At 36.1% G+C, this 20,484-nt stretch overlaps 1 long non-coding RNA gene across 1 annotated transcript; it reads left to right on the forward strand.

Annotated features, from left to right (window-relative positions):
- The first annotated feature begins 19,995 nt into the window (after positions 1-19,995).
- On the forward strand, positions 19,996-20,291 carry LOC142179274 (uncharacterized). Its single transcript, XR_012707324.1, has 2 exons — positions 19,996-20,176; positions 20,219-20,291. It is a non-coding gene; the product is annotated as an uncharacterized LOC142179274 (long non-coding RNA).
- Positions 20,292-20,484: the final 193 nt, after the last annotated feature.

Consider the following 20,484-nt stretch of genomic DNA (forward strand, 5'->3'; position numbering starts at 1 on the left):
CTATTCCGCAAATTTATCCCCTTTTTATAATGAACATTGTTAATCAGTAACTTGTGCAATATAATGCCCTTTTACAGTCACAGATCTCTCTCCTAATAGGGTTAAAAAAAACAAAGAAGAGAAATGGCAATGCAAAGACGAAAGAAAGCACAGTCACCTGCTTTTTACGGATGACCTTATACTATTCGCCCGTGCTGACCTAGACAATGCCAACACTATCATTAATATATTCAACTCTCTCCACATCCAATCATGGCAAAAAATTTATTTCTCTAAATCAAAACTTTTGGTTTTCAAAAACGTACCGCTCGACACTCAAGAGTGCCTTACCAGTGCCCTAAACATCCGCAAGGCTACCAACTTTGGTAAATATCTAGGATTCCACCTAACTAACAATTCCCCTAAAGGCAAAGACAATCAATTCATAATTGATAAAATGAATAATAAGCTCACAGGATGGAAAGCAAAAACTCTCAACATGGCAGGTAGAACCACCCTCATACACTCTATACTAGCCACCATTCCAAACTATTCCATACAAAATAACCTACTGCCAATCTCTACTAGGAACCACATCGATCGTATCCAACGAAACTTCCCGTGGGGTTCAACTACAGAAAAAAGAAAAGTCCACCTTGTTAATTGGGAGACTATAACCACTCCGAAAGAGCTCGGAGGACTAGGGCTTTATAAAATCAGTGAAAAGAATTATGCAACGCTAGGAGGACTACTTTGGCGATTCCATAAGAACAATTAATCACTCTGGGTAAAACTTCTGCAAGCAAAATACTTCCAACATAGACGAGTAGACACACTCGACGCAAAACCTGCTCTTTTATATATTTGGAAAAGCATGTCCAAAGAAAATTCTCTATTGTGTGCAGGGCTTTCCTGGAACATAGGAGATTGGGAAAAAATAAACCTCTGGCATGACAACTGGATCCCTAATAATACTTGTTTAAGATATCCAATTCCAGGGCCTCTACAATGCATGGAGGAACAACAAACAGTGTCTTCAATCTTTACAAATCATTCATGGAATTATGATACATTATCTCTACCACTACACCCTGATACCGTACACAAAAGCAACAAGATCTACATCCCTTTCTTACAAAAACCTGATCAATCCCTCTGGAACCAAACACCCCTTGAAAACTTTACCACAAAGTCAGCCTACCTACTACAACTACAAATCAATAACCTAATAATGCCACCAATTACCACCATTAACACTTGGATCTAGCAACTCAAGTATTTGAACAAACTGAAATACTTCATGTGGTTACTTGTGCACCACAAGTTACCTACCAAACAATTCCTATTAAAAACAAATATACTCCAAAGTAACCTTTGCCAATTCTGTCCGACAAAAGCATAAGACATATACCACATTTTCTTCTCGTGAACAAATTCATACCACTTATGGACTTTGTTCAATCTCAAAAAACCGCAAACACACAACTTTGTCCACTAGTTAAAGGATATGTGTATCAAAGACACTATCACCAACACAACAAATGCGTCCATCAAAACCCCAAACTCCACTTTAATACCTTTCATACTGTGGAACACTTGGCTTAATAGGAACTCTAAACCTATTTTACCACACAACCTCAATCACTTTCCAAACCAAACTTAAGACCCAAGTTGCTGAGTTCATATCATTCGCACAAATCACTGCGAACCCAAAACCTATGTTTCACATACCAATAAGATGGCACCCACCTACTAACCATTACAAGCTAAACATTGATAGAGCTTATGATCAAAATAATCAAAATAGTGGTACTGGTGTAATCATCAGAGACCATAATATATGATAATTGGATAGTAGGATTTGCGCACAAGGAAGCTACAACAGACGCTCTCCACGCTGAACTGCTAGCACTAATGATTGGACTAGATCTATCCTTCACAAAAAATCTCTTTCCCACTGTAGTGGAAACAAATTCACAGGTATTATGTAACTTATTTAAAGACGAACAACTTCGCTACCCACATCTTCTTCATGACTGCAGTTTTCTTCTTGATGCTATTGGAGTGGTAGAAATGACGCATGTGTACCGAGAAGGCAACACTGTAGAAGACACCTTGGCCAAGTATGGAAGCACCAGACAACATATATTAACAGAGGAAGATAACATTATGTACTTGAAAACACCTCCTGCTTTTATTTTACCAGTTTGTATTAAAGACAAATTAGGGAAAACCGCAATGCGGTCTATCCCTATGCTATGTAATAACTAAATTGTTCCTATGCTTTTAAAATAATAGACTCTCCATTCTTCGGCAAAAGAAAAAAAGATGAGAGAAAGCAATGGCAAAGCGAGAAATTTCGTCAAGAATGTTAAGAAGTGTTCCACATTCAATATAATGTATACAAAGTAATATTTGACCTATATACACAGTACAATTCTCAAGCGAAAGGTGTTTAACTGGCCTCCCTTGACCTATGTAGCTCTAGCATTGGGAAAAGTGCAACCAATTTACACGGAATTGTTAGTGTATTTTAAATTCCCTAATACATGGGTGGAACTAGGTAGCGGGAATGAGGTTCAATCTTCGCTGAAAATTACACCGGATAAGATTAAAAAAATTCAATATATATTATAAGGTATTGAATCTCCTTAACATTTTTAGGTATTTACTCTTTTTAAATTTTTTGAATCCCCTTGGTAAAAATCTTGCTTCCACCACTAACTAACGCGAAGCTCTACGTAAACGTTTGATGCAACAATGAATTGAAGCAACAATACTGAGGCCCAAGGAGTCATGTTACATGGCCACCATTTACTGCGGAATTTTTGTAGAATCATCGGGATTGGCAAAGATATATGGTAACTATTGTTCAACCTGTTATGGTTGTCATGACCCGAAATTCCACTTTCGGACCGTGATGGCGCCTAAAATTTCACTTGCTAGGCAAGCCAACGTTAGAATAATATTATCCATTTTTAAAACAATTTTAAATTTATTAATAACAAGGAAACAAATGCGGAAGCAAAGTTTGAAATATAGTGAAATAATCCATCAAACAACGACAACTAAATACCATCCCAGAATTGGTGTCACAAGTGCACGAGCTTCTAGAATAAATACAAATAAATGTCTGAATAAAATAAAGCTGCCTGGACATAATCACACATCTAAAGTAAAATAGGCTGGGAATTCAGAACTGTGGACGCCATGCAGTTATTCCTCAAGTCTCCTCTAGTAGTTGAAATCCGAGCAAATCTATGGTACACCGCTGGGACCAACTCCGAAATCTGCACAAGAAGTGCAGAATGTAGTATCAGTACTACCGACCTCATGTACTGGTAAGTCCTGAGCCTAACTTCGACAAAATAGTGACGAGGCTAAGGCGGTTCACTTACATTACCTGTACGCAATATTAGTAACAACAACAATAATAGAAATAAATCAGGTAACTCATTTATAATAATTGAAGCCAACTCAGCAGTCATAACCAATTATCCTTTCCATCGATTCAGTTTTGTTGCAGCGTGCAACCCGCTCTCACAATATATTCATTTTTAATCAAGTCTGTTGCGGCGTGCAACCCGATCCTCCAATATAGACTTTTAATAAGTCTGTTGCGGCGTGCAACCCGATCCTTCAAATATAACTATGAGACATGTATCAAATCTCATACTCACTTCTAAACGGGAAGCATTGGCAAACCGTAAGTGCCTTCCTCACTGCCTGCAAAATGACTAATTTTAGCTATAACTATTACATCATAAGCTCTTCAATGATCGAAAGAATTTTACATTTATATATTCCCATAATAGAAATATTTTATAGCTACACAAATGTTATGACATATTTAATTAAGGCCATGAGTTTCAAAAACATTATACTCACACAAATATTATGACATATTTAAGACTACACATTTCAGAAGTTTCCCGTTCTTTCTAAATTTTGTGTTGAGTCAAACTATGACAAACAGATTGAAACAAATGGCGTAAATAACTACAGACAAATAGCTAGTTATCCTAACTCCAATTGAGGATGAGATAGTTAGTTGGGATGAAACAAAAGAGAATGGATGAAAACTACAATGATTGTGTTTTTACTTTGGGAACTTTACATAACTGTCACGATTTAAAAGAAATATAACAAATTCTTAGCATAAAATCCAATATTACAGTTGTGGCAGGAAAATATTTATATTTGTAGCACACAGTTCCATTAAATAGGAATATTAATTATTAATTTCTAAACATAAGCAACTTGAATGAAAAGTCAATAATTCTTTGTATAAAAATCATGCCTTTCTTTACTCTTTATCTATTAGCTTTCCTTCTTTTTCTTCATCTTCTTAATTTTATTTTCAATCGAAACCAATATATTTTCTAAATTTCTTCTATTCGTTATCTTTTTAATTATCTTTCTTCAGTTTTTCTCACTACAACAAATTTGATTATTAGTGATGAATTATTTTGTCGCCTAAAATTCATATTTCGTCGCAAAAGACTTTTTGTGACAGAATTTTTTTTGTCAATCTTTTGTCTCTAAAACACCGTCACTAATAATATATAAAGACGACTTTGCGTTTCGTTGCAAAATAAAGTTACATTAACTACGATTTTTTTCGTCCTCAAATATGTATTATTTATGACGAACTTGTTTGTCATAAGAAGTGTAAACATTTTGTAGTTAAAAATTTTGAATCGTCGCTAAAAGAGTCTTCAATACTGACGAATCTATTTTGTCACTAACTATAATTTTGATTAGTGACGATTTCGATTGTCTTTAAAGATATACATAATTTGTAGTTAAAAGAATGTGATTACGTCGCTAAATGGTTATGCTTTTATGTATAAAAAAACTTTCGTCTCTAAATATATAAATTAGCAACAAATTTGTTTGTCCAAAAAGGACAACAATTTCGTAGTTGAAACTATTTTTGTGTCTCGACAAATGGTGCTATTAGTGCTAATACTAATTTGTCGCTATATGTTGTCTTAATTAGTGACAATTTCAATTGTCGTCAAGCATTAAGTTAATTTATAGATAAAAATATAATTATGTTATAATATAAAGACCATTTCTGGACAAATTATTTCTTGTCACTAAATGTAATCAATCTGTGACGAATGAAAATGTAGCAATATGACTTACTTTCTATAGATGAAGGGGACATTTTTTGTGACGAAAATGTAGTGATCCTAAAATATATAGATATTTAAATATTTTTTATGACAAATTATATACTATATAACATTTAAAATTATAGTTAAATGGTTTGTTATTAATTACATGTATATTTTAATTTTTTAAAATTAGCTTATGTATATCAAAAACATCACGAAAAATGTAATGCCAAAATTCATACAAAACATATATTAATTACATCTACAATGAGATAACATCTTAGTACAAACTCACCAAGTAAATAAAGTGAAAGCACTCAAACATAAAAAGTCTAATTGAAATACATGAATAATAGTAAACGAAAAAAAAAAGTATGTTGCTTCCGGATCATGTGCCAACGCAGCGTCTCTTATCTTATAACTTCATTGACGCTTTTTGCACCTTCATATACCTGTATTAAAAGGAAAAAATGAATATATACTTTTTGATTTCATGATTTAAACAAAATATATTTTCAAACTTAAATGATAAAACTAACATTAATTAGTGAAGAAAATAGTAGTAATAAAATCAGAAATATATAGTAACTTCTTTGCAAAATCATTAACTAGTAGATTATCACGATCAACTCGACATATATAGAAACTCATCTCCTCATCAAAAGAATGTTAAGAAATACTTCATTAAGGGATGAATCAAGGCCCTCAATTTATAGCAAAAGACAATTTTCACAACAAAAGATTGTGGAATTGCTCTTGTGCTAGTCAACTCATGCATAGAGACTAATAGAGTATTGATAAAAATGTTGTTACGAACTTTTATTAGATAGAGATATTAAGTAAATCAAAACCACATGAGAGATAGGTGTTGATTTACCCGGTAATAAAAAGCTATTCATAGAAAAAGAAGAATAGGCAGAAAATACAAGCAAGATTTTTTCTTTCTTTTTTTTGGAGTCTGTAGTTGTATTTGAGTTGGATACTTAAGTTTATCTTTGTGGGAGGCTAATCGTGGGTTACAGGGTTTACATGGAGGGAATGAGTGAAAGAGAATTTTACACGAAAATATTGGAGGGAAGTTAAAATAATTGAAAATTAACTTTTGTTATTTTATTTCCCTCACCCCCCAACATTTTCAGGTATATTTCCATGCTTAGCACTTCCATCCTTTTAATGACTTTCCATTAAAATTATTAAGATTATATTTTTATCTTTATAATTTTGTATATGAATATGATTTCAACACTTTTTTGATTGAGGGGTTTTATTTGGAAAAAATGTTACGATTGATATTATGTATACACAAGATCAAGCTTATAGGGACGTGCGTTATGATCCATAGATGCATCTATCATGCCGAGGCGTTCATCCCGCTCCACAAGAAAGGAGACATTTTCTTATGTACCTCCGGAATGAGAGTATATTTATTATATGATAAATTCAGGAGGAAGAACAATTTCTCTTAACAATTAATTAATTTAAACAGAAAATCAAGTATATGAGATTTCCATCCTTTAATATTTTTATCTAACAATTCAGAATATATATATATATATATATATCAAATAATATTAATTAAATAAAGAATACAATTTACACAAGTAATTCATGCTTTGACTCCTAAACTACCCGGACTTTAGCATTAATAGTAGCTACGCACGGACTCTCGTCACCTCGTGCATACGAAGCCCCTACAATTAGCAATAATTATTTTATTTTAATCACCTATGAGGTAATTTTTCCCCTCACAAGATTAGACAAGAGACTTACCTCGTCTTGCTCCAATTTAATCCACTAGTAGACCCTTTCCTCGATTATCCACTATGTCTTGCTCGAATCTAGCTAAAATAATTCGATACAATCATTAAAATTTATAGGAATCAATTCTATAAGAAAATACTACATTTTTAATAAAATCCCGAAATTAATTAAAAGTTCGTCCATGGGGCACACGTCTCGAAATCCGACGATAGTTTCAAAATACGACAACCCATTCAATTACGAGTCCATCCATACCAGTTTCACTCAAATACGACTCTGAATCGATACCGAAATCTCGAAAATTCGTTTCTATGAGATTTCAAAAAAATTCCCAAATTTTAATCTCAAAACACAAATTAAATGGTGAAATCAATGATATATTTGTGTATATAGACTAAATCCGAGTTAAAATTACTTACCCCAATGTCTTTCCTTGAAACTCTATCCAAAATCGTCTTTGATCAAGCTCCAATTTGTTAAAAATGGCAAATGGGATGAATGTCCTCTTTTTATAAAATTGTCGAGACAGCCTTCGGAATTGGGCCTCGATCGTGGCTTCGATCATGGCCTTCGAGCCTAGGCCTCGATCGTGACTTCGATCATAAGCTCGAGCCTGGACCTTGGACATGGCCTCGATTATGGCATCGAGCCTGGTCCTTTTATCATAGCCTTGATTATGGCATCGAGCCCGAGCCTTCGATTGTGACCCTCAATCTTGGGTCTCGATCCTGGCCCTCGAGCATTGCCTTCAATCATGACCCTCGAGCATTGCCTTTGATCATGTCCCTCGAGCTGGACCTTCGATCTTGGATTTGATATTGAGCCTCATCCCTGGCTTCGCCTCAGGCCGTCGACCTTGGGCTCGATCTTGGGATCGATCACAACCCAAAAATATCCAACAGAATAAAAAATTGCAGCAGCGTTTTAAATCAAAATTTTCATCCGTTAACCATCCGAAACTCACCCGAGGCCCTCGGGACCTCAACCAAATATACCAACAAGTCATAAAATATCATACGGACTTATTTGAAATCTCAAATCACATAAAACGACGCTAAAATCACGAATCATGCTCCAATTCAAGCTTAATGAAACTTAGAATTTCCAACTTCTACATTCGATGTCGAAACATATCAAATCAACTCTGATTGACCTCAAATTTTGCACACAAGTCATAAATGACATAACGGAGCTATGAAAATTTTCAGAACTGGATTCCGACTCCGATATCAAAAATTCAACTCCCCGGTCAAACTTCCAAACTTAAATTCTCATTTTAGCCATTTGAAGCCTAATTTAACTACAGACTTCCAAATAAAATTCCCAACACGCTCCTAAGTCTAAAATCACCATACGGAGCTATTGGAATCGTTAGAATCCTATTAAGAGGTCGTTTTCTCAAAATATTGACCGAAGTCAAACTTGGCAATTTAAAACCAACTTAAGGAACCAAGTATTCCGATTTCAACCCAGACGCTTCCAAATCCTAAACCAACCATTCCCGCAAGTTATAAATCATAAAATGCACATACGGAAAGTTTTATTTTAGGGAACGGGGTTCTAAAAGTTAAAATGACTGATTGGGTCATTACATTCTCCACCTCTTAAACAAACGTTCGTCCTCGAACGAGTTTAGAATTATACCTGGAGTGATGAATAAGTGTGGATATCTACTCCGCATGTTTTTCTCGGCCTCTCAAGTCGCTTCCTCGACTGGTTGGCCCCTTCACTGGACTTTTACTGCAGAAATCCTCTTGGACCTCAACCGGCGAACCTGTTTATCAACAATGGCAACTGGCTCCTCTTCATAACCCAAGCTATTATCTAGTTGAACTGTGTTGAAGTCTAACACATGTGATAGGTCCGCATGATACTTTCAGAGCATAGATACATGGAAAACCGGATGAACTCCCGATAGGCTGGGAGGCAATGCAAGCTCATAAGTAACCTCCCAACTCGTCTCAACACCTCAAATGGGCCTATAAACCTTGGGCTCAATTTCCCTTTTTTCCCAAATCTCATGATTCCCTTCATCGGCGAAACTTTCAAGAGAACTTTTTCACCTACCATAAATGATAAATCACGCGTTTTCTGATCTACGTAACTCTTATGTCTGGACTGCGCTGTACGAACTCTCTCCTGAATCAACTTTACCTTTTTCAAGGCATCCTTCACCAAATCAGTACCATATAACTTACCTCACCGGGCTCAAACCACCCGATGGGCGAACGACATCGTCGATCATATAAAGCCTCAAATGGAGCCATCTCGATGCTGGATTGGTAACTGTTATTATAAGCAAACTAGGCCAAGGGCAAGAAACGATCCCACTGAGCTCCAAAGTCAATCACACATGCCCTGAACATATCCTCCAAAATTTGAAGTGTCCGCTCTGACTGCCCGTCGGTCTGCGGATGAAAGGTTGTGCTGAGCTCTACACGAGTCCCCAATTCACTCTGTACTGCTCTCCAGAAATGTAAAGTAAACTGAGGGCCTCTATCTGATATGATGGAAACTGGCACGTCATGCAACCGAACTATCTCCTGAATATATATCTGGACCAACCTCTCTGAAGTATACGTAGTCACAATAGGAATAAAGTGTGCCGAGTTGGTCAACCCATCGACAATGACCCAAACTGCATCAAACTTCTGCAAGGTCCGCGGCAACCCAACTACAAAGTCTATAGTGATGCGTTCCCATTTCCACTCTGGTATAGTCATCTGCTGAAGTAGGCCGTCTGGCCTCTGGTGCTCATATTTAACTTGCTGACAATTTGGACACCTAGCTACATACTCAAGTATGTCCTTTTTCATTCGTCTCCACCAATAATGCTGCCTCAAATCACGATACAACTTCGCAGCACCTGTATGAATAGAATACCAGGAACTGTGTGCTTCCTCTAGGATCTTTTTCCTCAGTACATCCACATTAGGAACACATAGACGATCCTGGAGTCGCAGAACACCATCCGCGCCAATAGTAACTTCCTTGGCACCACCCCGTAGTATCGTTTCTCGAAGAACCATTAAGTGTGGATCATCATACCGACAAGCCTTGATCTGTTCAAATAGTGAAGACTGAGCTACAACACATGCAAGAACTCGGCTAGGCTTTGAAATATCCAGCCGCACAAGTCTGTTGGTCAAGGACTGAATATCTGAAGCCAATGGCCTCTTCTCTGCTGAAATGAAAGCCAAACTACCCATACTCTTCGCCTTTCTACGTCTGCAACCACATTTGCCTTGCTCGGATGATATAGGATAGTAATATCAAAATCTTTCAGTAACTCAAGCCATCTACACTGTCTCAAATTTAGGTCCTTCTGCTTGAACAAATGCTGCAAGCTGCGATGATCAGTGTAAATTCACAAGACAATCCATACAGATAATGCCTCCAAATCATGTACCGGATAATTCTTCTCGTGGGGTTTCACCTGACGCGTGAAACGTCGCAATATCAAATACCTAGAGTGCACAAATCTCTACATCTCTTAACCATGGAATTAGTTCATCTAACTAACACTATTTACCAATAATTTATAACTTCCAATCATCACATGTGTAACCATTCATCCACACCCAACCAACAAAATTACATCAACTAATCACCTTTCAATCTCTACAATGGTTATACATTTAAATTGGGAACTTATGTCTTCTAATCACCATACCATAAGTTCAAATACCTAGTTCATACTCATATTCCTATAATATATCCATACATGTAATTATAAGGGTGTATAGTTACCTTTTGGAAGAAATCTTGCAAAACCCTTTTTTGAATTCTTGAAGAAATTTCTTGAAGATCTAAGGATTTCATGGCAGATTGAGTTAGTTCTAGAGTGGAATTGATGGAATGAAACACCAAATTAGTAGGGATTACTCACCTTGAAGATGGGGGGAGTTGGAGGTCTTGAGAGAGTGGAGGAAAATCCCAAAGCTCGGCCAAGAAAAATGGGGTAAAGTGAACCCCGAATGAGTATATAGCGTTTCGGGCACCACAGGTGGCGTCGGGGGGCTCCGAATGAGTATATAGCGTTTCGGGCGCCACAAGTTGCACCGGGGGGCTACCTGTGGCGCTGGTTCTAGTACCTAATAGAAATCCCAACGACAGGGATAGCGCCCCATGCTTCCCTGGGCGCTGGCGACGGGAAATTATTTTTCCTGACACGGAAACAGGCATAACTCTCTCATACGATGTCCGAATTCGATGATTCTTTTTGCTATGGTTCCGTAATTTCAATACGGATCTAATACTTCAATCAAAACTGAATTTGGAGCTCGTTTTCTTAATATGATACCACATATACTCGAAGAAGTGACGTCGAAATATCCTAGGTTCGATGCCGAAACATAGCAAATCAAGTTTGATTGACCTCAAATTTTGCACACAAGTCATAATACATCATATGAAGCTATTCAAAACTTCAAATAGTAGAAAAAAGAGTAATTACTCAAAACGATAAGTCGGATCGTTACACTTAGCATCAAATTTATGGCATAAATAATTTTGTAAAGAACCAAATTAAGTGGTTCGTCTCCGACACGAAAATAAATAAACTTAATACTTTTCAATAAGAAAGTGAATTGTGCTCAAAGCTAAGTAGAAAGAAAAATATTCCTAAAATTTCTAATATAAGTGAAAATGAGATTTTAGTTTCTCGAGCTCGATAGTTTTTTCAAAAGATGGTTGTTTTAATCACAAGTTCAATTAGTCTAAAAGTAAGTATGTTTATCTTGCATGAACAAAACTACAGATTCATAGTTGAACATAAAGTATGATCATTTAGTTTTTAACTATAAATCTTTTCCGTCGCCAATAATAGCATGATTCAACTACAAAGTTAAGTCGTCACCATTTAAAATTGTACATTTTGTGACAAAATTTTGTTGTAACTAAATTGTAGGGTAATTAGAGACAGTAAAATAATTGTCACTAATTGTTTGCACTATTAGTGACAAAAATGAAGGTCACAATTAAATGTAAAATTTTATGGCAAAAGTTAACAATTTTTAACTACTAATTCTAATTCGTCGCTATTGTAACAACATATTTTTTGTGACGAAACTTTTTTGTCTGAAACTTTACCTAATTCTAAGACAAATAATGGTTCGTCGCTAATTGGGTACATCATTAGTGACAAACTAATGTGTCACTAATAACTTTAAATTTTGTCGCTAATATTACTCAATAAATGGCGCCAACTCATTTTTTGGTGGGAAATTTTAGTGGACGAAACTGCGCTACGAAATTTTGTGTTTCGTCACTAAAAGTATGTGGTTCATGTATTTAAAGACGAATTATATTTTTTGTCACAAAAATTGAACAATTAATGACGAATTTTGTGTTGTCGCTAATAATTTCGTAGCTAAATATCACATTTGTTGTAGTGTCTCTTACTTCTTTCTTCCTTTCTTAACATAAAGATCTTACTTCGATAATAATATACGTTAATATATACGAAACGTATATATAAAAAATATACATTGAATTAACACATATAAAATATACCACAAATTATACATAAAAAATACATCTTCAATTAAGATGACACTTACGCATGTGAAATATACATAAAAACATATCTTAAATTTAATTAATATGGCATATAAATATACAAATATTATATATATATATATATATATATATATATATATATATATATATATATATATATATATATATATATATATATAAATACATCCTGAATTAAAATGGCACTTGACATATAAAATATATTTGAAATATACATTAAAAATAAATCTTAAAATAAGATGTCACTTCACAAATAAATACACAAAAATTATATACATAAAAATACATTTTGAATTAAAGTGATACTTGATATACAAAGTATAAAAGACGTATAAATCAATACATCTTGAATTTATGTGGCATTTATATATGCACTATATTTTCAGAAATGGAGTGAAGAAGATGAATGTTGGAAAAGGAGAATGGATCATATGGACAAAAAAAGTGTTTCCCGTGATTAGTGAGTCATCTAACTTATTAAATGTTGAGCTTAATTTTTATAATATGCTAATAATGAAAAACAATGCCCTTTATGGAATAAACAATTAGTGATGTTATTATTTTAAATAATAGTTAAAAAGATTTAAGCGTGTAAAAAACTCCTTTTACTTGGCGTAAATCCCAGAAAAGAACAAAAGTTTATTATTATTGCAACAAGAGGAAAATAAAAACCTCGGCAGCTGCAAATCTCAACACGAAGGGTGACGTCATGTCATTATTATTACTTGTCATATTTATCGTTTCATGGTGAGATTGAGAGTAAAAACACGAAGGGTGACGTCATGTCATTATTATTATTTCATGCTCAGGTTGAGAGTAAAAGCATGCTGGGTGATGCGGTGCCATCTTTATTTATAATGTTTATCCTTTTTCATTGGTTCATGATTTATTTACATGCCTTTTGTTGTCGTTCCTGTTGTAGTTATTGTATCTTGTCCCCCCTTTTCGCATGTCCCCTCCGAATCATACATATTAAATCTTTATTTGTTACTATGTTGCACATATATCTACGTTTGTACAGATTAAATTACGTGAGTTTCCTGTCACAGCCTCGTCACTACCTCGTCGGGGTTAAGCTCCGCACTTATGGAGTAAATTGAGTCGATTGTACTCATACTATACTCTGTACTTGTTGTGCAGATTTGGGTACTGGTCCCAGCTGTACGTTAGGCGCATCAGCTCGAATTATCACATTTGGAGACTCGAGGTAATTTGCTGGCGTCCGCATACCTTAAAGCCCCTTCCTCTTTCCTCATTTACTGTTTAATTCATTCGAAACAGTTGTATTTATGTCAGACTCTGTTTGTAGAACCTTTAGTAGCCCGTACACTTGTGACTCTACTTCTAGTTTTATTTGAGTTTAAATAAGTTTTCATTATTTGAATTATTTAAAATGGCATACAATTTACTCTAACGTTGGCTTGCCTAGTGAGTGAAATATTATGCGCCACAATAATCCCGAAGGTGGGAATCCCGAGTCGTGACAGAAAATCTATATATGTTTTGTATATATATACATTGTCACACCGCCTTTTTCCCGAAGGCGTATGGGATAGGGAAGTTTTTTCAATTAAAGCGACAATATTCGAAACGGGATTATTTATTTGATCAGAGTCACCTCTTGGAATATTTATGGTGTCCCAAGTCACCGGTTTATTTTAAATCCCAAATCGAGGAAATTTTACTCTATTTATGGTCCGCGAACACAGAAGATCGGGTAAAGAATTCTGTTAACCCGGGAGAAGGTGTGAGGCACTCCCGAGTTTTGTGGTTTTAGCACGGTCGCTTAACTAGTAATAATTGGCCTAATTATCTGATTTAAAACATATTTAAAGCCTATTGTGCATTTTTACCTTTTAACCGCTTTTAATTATTTATGGAATTATTTCTGGAACAAGACACTTGTCATTTTGGCACACGTCGCAAACCGCGCCACATGAAATGCACCCGCAATTTACGACAGGCTTATTTTTATTATTATTTGAAGTTGTGGCCGAGTCACGTGAAACGCACACTCGAATTGGGGTTACGTATCATAACTATGCCACGGGAACCGTACCCATAGTCACGATAATTTATTAATCGCGCCTAAAGCAAACTACGATGTTTGGATATTATTCAATTTTTGCTAAAGTGTGAGATTACAAGTGAGAGTCTAGAATTATGGAGTTATTGGTGGGAAAAAGCATATGCAGTGTTCTATTAAAATACTAGTTATTTTAACGAGCTCATACTATGTCTGCTGTTCTTCTTCAATAAATCTTCCAACGCATGATAAAACTAAAACTGGAGGCTACGTACATGAAGGCTAATTGAAACTATTTGCTAAACATGAAAATATCGATATAGTTGAATGGAATTCAATTAACACCTTGAATTGTTGGGAAATTCCACGCCAAATAAACTGGCAGGGAGTTATTAAAATATTTGAAAATCCTCTTCCTAATTAATTAACTCAATCAAAAATACATCAGAGTTCGAAATTCTAGGCCAGACATCTGGGCCGCTGAAATGGACCAGTAGCCTTAACTACTGAATAATTACGGACAAAAGATTAATTAACAGTCCATATTGATATAAAAGCCATTTACATAATCAAATTGGCTAGTCATAACATAAATTACATCATTTCATTAGCACACATATAAACTCTATACTTCTTCTCTTTTTTCGAATCTCTAACGGTGTAGTGCTTCTTTCTCAAGGCCATGTTTGATTTACAAGGAGATAGTCATTTGGTCTACCCTTGTAAATTAACTTGATTGTATCAACAAACAACAGTAACAACATATTAATTAAACAACACATTCCAACTTGATGTTCATTTAAGCAAGTAAATCATTGTTCAGAATAAGCAAACTTGCTACAAAGCTATCCTCACTTGCTAAGTTCGGCCACTATTTGAAAGAAAACATGAAACCAGATTTTTGCATCAATTAAGTGTACGCAATAGAACTTGAACACATTTTAGAGAAACAGAACAACATTCATCAGATGCTAGGCTGCTCATTTGCATTCAACAGACAAATACTTGATTTTAACATTCCAATCACTTCAAAGACCAAACAAGGAAAAGGACTTCAAACAGATTCAGACTTTAAGCATGTTGAATCTAGGATCAGAACTAAAAAAATACATAATATTTCCAGAACTTAACAGAGAAAAATAAATTGAGACCAATCGACAGTACACATAATGAATCTATGAAATGGGAAAGAATCAGCTCATAAACAAATCAAAATTTTCATTCGAGATTCAAACAAGCTGAAAACTACTAAAAGTATTGCAAGAGGATAATTTAACAAATTCAGCTTTATTTATGGTTTAAATAAAGCTAAACAAAGTGGCTAAACGTACCTATGAACAGCAGAACAACAACTAAGAGAAATCCGCACTTCAAAAAAGGCAGCCTCTCGAGCAGCAGCGAACTCAACAACTTCTCAGTCAAAGTCCAATTTTCAACTCAAAATCCAGATTGAAAAGAAGAGACGGAATATGTGTTTGTTTTTTTATATATTTAGACAGTAATCAAAATAAAATCAACAGACGAACACTGAACGTTTTTTTTTTGTATTTTTTGTTCTGAAACTAAACCAGAAAATCGAAAAAAAATGAAGATGAACCACTGAAAAGAAAAATAATGTTTTTTAGAACCCTAGCTTTCCTTTTCGATTTTTTTTTCTCTGAAATTTTTGTTCCAAAAAAAAATCGACCTCTAAGAAATCCCTCAACCTCCCTATATATACCCAAACCAGAAATTTTCATACCTATTTTCTTCAAGTTGTGCCCTAAAATTCCTCTTTCCGTCCGAAAAATTTGCGAGAATCCGATACTCTTTCTTGTGTACCAAATCGGACAAATGGAGGTCTAGGATCTTGAATCTCTCAGATCCTACGACCACATTCATCCGATATTGTTCTCAATACAAAAAGCGCGTGAAGCCTAAAGGAGAGAAGAATCTTTTCTGTCAGAGGTCGTTACGGGACGGGTGACATGGAGGAGGGAGGGTGAAGGAACCACGTGCGTGAGTTGGAGGGAGGGTGAACTCGCTTGAGTTCAAGCGAGTTCGGTCGACGGAGGGAGAGAAAAGGGGGTGGGCGCCGCTTGGTTAGGAATTAGGTTTAGGGTTCTGGGGGGGGGGGGTGAGACGCATAATAGGCTTTTTATATGGGGGTGAGAGTGGACTGTGTCCGTTGGATGGCGATGGATTGAATGGTCGATATCGATCCATCCAAAACGACGTCGTTCGCACTTAGTTGTGAGACTGGACCGGGTGAGGGGTTGGGCTTGGCGGAATTCAGGTGAGTGTTTGGGCCAAATTGTTTTGGCCCACATTTAAACCCAAACCGAATTTCCTTCTCTTTTTCTTTTTCCTTGATTTTAAATAAAATTAATTAATCAAAAACCTAAATTAAGTGTTAAATCAATCTAATTTGTAGGAATAAACCTAGTTATCTATTTTACCATTAATTAATTTAGACTAATGAAAGAAGAATTACTTAATTTGTGATTAAAAGCTAAAAATACAAAAATGACCCATATTTTGTGATTTTCTGTTTAATAATGCAATTAACTTATGTAATTAAATCCTAAATGCAACTAAACCTAAAGTGTTATGCATGAAATACTTTTAGACATTTTGGTGTTTTTCTTATGATTTTTAGAATGTTAAATATACAAATAAATGCAAGAAACAATTAACCGAAAATCCCTACAAATTCTGTAAAACCTAAAACAATTAAGAAAAAAAAATCTATTTGTGAATTTTGTAGGAATATTTTAGTCGGGCAAAAATCACGTGCTCACAGCTGCCCCTCTTTGCTTGGAAACACGAAGAGTTTTCGGGCAAATATACATTGAGCAAATACGAGCGATTTTTGACCGTTTGCATACTCCATGGAAGCATTTTGAAAACGTTTGACCGAACCTTGCTTCCGAGGTTGCCTACATATCCTCGGCTATGGAGGAATCAGGTCAGTGTAGTTCTGGAAATTTTGGTAACTGGAATTACCGCTGTGTTTCACTGTTGCTGCTGCTGCTGCTGCTCTTTCTTGCTGAGCTCCTTATTACACCAAAGTCAAAATGAAAAAGAAACTAACTAAGCCTATCAGCTACGAGTTACAAGATTCCTATCTATGGGTCTTCGGAAGCTTGATCTTGAGTCTTGAATGGTTCTTCATGCGGACTTTTGACTTGAACCTTGATATTTGCCAGCTGCAGGTGCTAGTTCTTTCTTTTTCAGCTTTTCGGATCAAGATGGGACATGCAAAACTTGCGACTTCAATCATGTTTTGAGCAGCCCATATCTTTTCATCGACTTCTGCATTTCGGATCCACTTCTCTTTTATTTTGTGTTGAGACTTCTTCCTTTGGCCATCTCCGACTGTCAGCTGGCATTCTTGAGGCGAACTTTTGCTACTTCTAACTTGAATTGAATTCTTAAGTGACTTCCCTTGTTTTCCAGGTGGGTGCCTGATGACTTGAAATAAATTCCCTCGTTTTCCAGGTGGGTGCCTGCTGACTTAAAACTGAAATGAATTCCCTCATTCTCCAGGTGGGCGCCTGATGACTTAAAAACTTGAAATAAATTCCCTCGTTCTCCAGGTGGGCGCCTGATGACTTAAAACTGAAATAAATTCCCTCATTCTCCAGGTGGACGCCTGATGACTTAAAAAACTTGAAATATATTCCCTCATTCTCCAGGTGGGCGCCTGATGACTTAAAAACTTTGAAATAAATTCCCTCGTTTTCCAGGTGGGTGCCTGATGTTGACTTAACACTTGAAACGAATTCCCTCGTTCTCCAGGTGGGCGCCTGATGCCTTAAAACTGAAATGAATTCCCTCATTTTCCAGGTGGGTGCCTGCTGACTTAAAACTGAAATAAATTCCCTCATTCTCTAGATTGGCGCCTGATGACTTAAAAACTGAAATGAATTCCCTCATTCTCCAGGTGGGCGCCTGATGACTTAAAAAACTTGAAATAAATTCCCTCATTCTCCAGGTGGGCGCCTGATGACTTAAAAACTTGAAATAAATTCCCTCATTCTCCAGGTGGGCGCCTGCTAACTTAATAACTTGAAATGAATTCCCTCATTTTCCAGGTGGGTGCCTGATGCTGACTCAAAAACTTGAAATGAATTCCCTCGTTTTCCAGGTGGGCGTCTGGTGACTTAAAACTGAAATGAATTCCCTCGTTCTCCAGGTGGGCGCCTGATGACTTAAGACTTGAAATAAATTCCCTCATTTTCCAGGTGGGTGCCTGCTGACTTAAAACTGAAATGAATTCCCTCGTTCTCCAGGTGGGTGCCTGCAATCATGACAACACAGACAAAACAGAGAAAAGTTTTTGCCCCAGTTTGTACCAGGAACATTCATTGGTTGTTAGTTGCATCCCATTATCCAGGAGGGTCCTGAAAACTTAAAACTAGATCCCATTATCCAGGAGGGTCTTGAAAATTTGAACTTAAATCCCATTATCCAGGAGGGTCCTGAAAAGTTGAAATTAACTCCCATTATCCAGGAGGGTCCCGGAAACTTAAAACTGAACTTATCTGGAACATGCTTTCTCATGGAGGATTCTTGGCAAAGCAAACAAGATTTCTTGTCCCTGCTTGAAACAAAGAAAATTTTGTCAGTTTGAAACTGTGGCGGTTAGTTTGTGGCATCCTTGCTGAAGGTGTCTGCTTCTGTCACTATCCCGCTTCATTCTGATTAGCTGCTTCGAGCTACAAAGAATTGTTTGACCTTTCAATCGGACCTCGAACACAAAACCTCTAAATGACTTGAATCCCTTACACTCAACTCGCCGTATGGCACTTTCATTCTGACAACTGTCGAACCTTTGCATTTCCTACAAATTCACGAATCACTTGACCACCTGAACTTCAGTTACCACCGCATTGCTAATTCTACATTGTGTCACTTGGGATGTTCCTGGCCGAATTTCACTTAGTGCAAATAAAAAAGCTGGTAATGAGCTTTGAAGTCCTTTCTTGCTTGCTTAACAACAGACTAATTTGACTAAGACTTAGAAAAATAGACCCAAAAGAAACGAAGCGAAGTGACTTTGAGAATTAGGAATAAAATAAAAGAAAAAAAAAACAGAGATGCTATTTGAAGAAAAATGGAAAAGAGACTTATCTGAATGAAGCAACTGGCTCCAATGATCATGACATGCATTTCGGACTGATCAGCCTAATCCATCCAACTAATCACATTTCAGTTCATGCCATGTCTTCATACTTCAAAACCGGGTTTTCCATAATTCAATTTCTTTTTAAAGTCATGAACCTGATTCAGCTTGTAATGCCCCGAGGGGTTTTCACCAGCAAACCTCTCTCATTTGCTCCTCTCTCAACTCATTGTCGCCTTACAGTGCCCGTAAGGGTTTTCACCAATAAGACTCTCTCATTTGAATTTTCTCTCGACTCGCCATTGCCCTATGGTGCCTGTGAGGGTTTTCACCAATAAGACTCTCTCATTTGAATTTTCTCTCGACTCACCATCGCCCTATGGTGCCCGTGAGGGTTTTCACCAATAAGACTCTCTCATTTGAATTTTCTCTTGACTCACCAATAAGACTCTCTCATTAGACGAGGAACACGTTCATCCTAGTTTATTTATGTCTGCAACGCTGAGACCTAATACTATCACATCTTAATTTCCTCCTTTATTGGTTAACCTATAACTAATACATTACTCTACATAACCTAATTTGATGCAGCAATGAATTCAAACAACATTACTGATCAGAAGACGGGTGCAGGAATCATCCGTAAAATACCGGGTTGGATACGAAAAGGTGCAAAACCAGGAGGCAAAGTCGCCGGCAAAGTTTGTAAAATTTGCTCATGTAAATATCAGATTTGCAGCAAATGTCCTAAATGTCATGACTAAAGTCAGGCCTCGAGATTATGTACTCTTGCTGGTGTGAGTTTAGTTTTGAGAAAAAAGGGAAAGTTATGAATAGCCTAATATAATTCTATTCACTATGTTTTGTTAGTAATTCTTATTGTTGCAACTTGCAACAAGACTTTGGGTCAAAATGTACCTCTTGTCTTGTAGTCTTTCAACTGCATGGTA

The sequence above is a fragment of the Nicotiana tabacum genome, unplaced genomic scaffold (genome assembly GCF_000715075.1).
Source record: "Nicotiana tabacum cultivar K326 unplaced genomic scaffold, ASM71507v2 Un00480, whole genome shotgun sequence".
Taxonomy (NCBI): Eukaryota; Viridiplantae; Streptophyta; class Magnoliopsida; order Solanales; family Solanaceae; genus Nicotiana; species Nicotiana tabacum.